Here is a 2,560-nt window from a genome sequence, read left to right as displayed (position 1 = left end):
TCAGGTGATAGACATTCCTGGGATGAACCAGAGGTCAGCCTGCTTCATCACATGATATTGGTCACGTTAAGTCCCAGGAATCATAGCACCTAACCATCTACCTGTGAGACAGGGGATGTGACACAACAGCTGCAATCGATCAAAGATGCAGGCGCTGTCAACAAGAAGGAAGACCGCCGGCCCTGACGTCCTGGGTCTGGCAGGGTCAGTCCGTGAGCGGTGGAGCACTCATGCTGGACCAGGAGGGCATCAAAGGGCTGCCCCTGATCAGAGTTCCTGCGAGCACCTGAGGTCACCTGGCTGGTGCTGAACGGGTCATCCCGCCACGGGACAAGCTGCTGGGGTCATGAAGGTTGCCCGCTCGATCATTGCACCGCTGGCCGAGCACCACGTGTCTGTGCTGATGCTGTCCTCTTACCAGACGGACTTCATCCTGGTGCGGAGCGGGACCTGTCCATGTGATCCGCACTCTGGCCCAGGAGTTCGACATTTACCAAGAGGTGGGCGGGGAGCCCCTGCCTGTTGCTGGGGATGATTCCTGCAATGGCTTTCCCCGTGCTCAGCATGGGCCCAACCCCACGATGCATCCTCTTCAGAGTCCTGACGCTGGACCCTGAGACACTGCCAGCCATCGCCACCACCCTCAGCGACGTCCTCTTCCACTCCCACCGTGACCCAAAGAGCCGCCCCTGGCCATCCTGGGCCCGGCTCCATCGCGTTCTTTGCCTTCTCCCTCATCGAGGGCTACGTGTCCATCATCATGGATGCGGAGGCTCAGAAGTTCCCCAGGGACCTCCTGCTGACCAGCTGTCGGGAGAGCTGCGGAGGGTGGTGCGCATGGGAGGACAGCCCTCGGGTTTTGATGAATGTGGGTTCATGGCCCAAATCACTGGTGCCCTGGCTGCTGCCGATGTTTCTGCCTACTGCATCAGCACCTTCAACTTTGCCCACGCCCTGGTGCCTGAGGAGGCATTGGCATTGGCAGCTCCATCGAAGTCCTCCAGCGGCCGCAGGAGGACCTGGGCTCCAGAGGCCGGCGGGTAGCAGCAGCCTCTGTGCTCGCCCCTCACTCCCAGAGACTTCTCTAAGCTATTTCCTCAACTCAGGATGAGCCCACTTCCCTCTCCTCCCCCCTCCCCACCCCCATTCATGCAGGGGGACACCCCTCTCCCCCTCTCTACGTAAGCTGAGTGCAGGAACTGGCTCTGAGGTGGACGGGCCCTGTCTGCCCACACAGGGGAACAGGTGCTCTGGACTTCCATAAGGAAACCTTCAATCCGTCACTTCCTGCCCAGCCTCCGTGTTTGCACATCCCCTGCCTGAGGCCAAGCCATCCCAGTCTCTGCACCCAGGGCCAGCTGCTCCCTGGGCAGGCCCTAAGCTCTGTTCTGCCTCTGGTTGGGTTGCCTTCCCTGATCAGGTGAGTTCTAACAGGGCCCACCGCTCATGGGGCCTGCAAGAAAAGTACTTTTACATCTCTCTGGTATTTTTTTAATCAACTTGTTAATAAAGGGCTTGTAGTGACAAAAAAATAATAAGAAGAAGGAAGATCATCCCTCCACAGGCAGAGAACAGCTCCATTCAACATGGCGACTAATTTCACCTAAAGGCAATAACCCCTAGCCTCATTAAACACTCATTGAAACACATTAGCATACTAAACAACACACCTGGAGCTGCCATGATTGGAAAGGGAAGCATATAAAAGGTCACAAAATGGTGCCTGATGCCTGGGGCTCTACTGAGAAGTCTCCACTCCTTTCCCTGGAAAAATCCACTGCCCCGGTTCTTGTCCCAGCATCTAGAAGGGTTCAGGAATCTGGAGAAGGCTGTGCATAGATGTTAAATAAGAATCCAGAGACTAATAAAGAGTCCAGAGACGAAATATAATTTTGAAAGGCATTGGGGGTCAGAGGAGCTTAGCTAAAGGAGCTAACATCTAAGGTCTTAAGTCTAAGATCTTAGTTTCTCCTCGTCCCCAGGACCCCATGCTTTTTATTAACACAACTTGTCCTGAGGCGAGGCAGAGATATACACTTCAAACGGTATACTGAAACATTGTCAGAATGGGGGAATTAGCCTACGCTGTTCAGGTGTTTGGCCAGTAGGAGGCAATAACATGTAGATTAAGATGCCTTTTAGCTGTCTGGCAGCCAAGAACTCAAATTAATGTATCCTATTCAGGTTTGGGGAAATGCCTTCAGCCATTCCCAGATGCAGCCCTGCTGTCATGCTGGAATTGGCCTCTGGCAATCCTCCCCCTTATTGAATGCCCTACCCCTCAAATGAATAAAAAGACATAAAAGAGCCGGAATAAAAGAAATCAACCCCACGGGGAGGGGCTGCTCTGTTTCACTGCTTCACTAATACTAGTAAACTCACTTTCACTTCAAACTCTAATCTGGCTGGCATTTGAATTCTTACCTGGGCAAAGCCAAGAATCTAGAGTGGGTCATGAACCCTCAGGTCCCCAGATACCCCCAACCCATGCATCACCTGGAGTTAGCATCAGAACCCACAGGTTAAGGGCGCAGTCCCACAACACTGCCCATCACCCACT

At 53.7% G+C, this 2,560-nt stretch overlaps 1 pseudogene; it reads left to right on the top strand.

Annotated features, from left to right (window-relative positions):
* Positions 1-230: 230 nt before the first annotated feature.
* Positions 231-1,088, top strand: LOC102771303 (annotated as a pseudogene).
* Positions 1,089-2,560: the final 1,472 nt, after the last annotated feature.

The sequence above is a fragment of the Myotis davidii genome, unplaced genomic scaffold (genome assembly GCF_000327345.1).
Source record: "Myotis davidii unplaced genomic scaffold, ASM32734v1 scaffold430, whole genome shotgun sequence".
In the NCBI taxonomy this organism is placed as follows: Eukaryota; Metazoa; Chordata; class Mammalia; order Chiroptera; family Vespertilionidae; genus Myotis; species Myotis davidii.
This window is presented reverse-complemented; position numbering and strand designations above follow the sequence as displayed.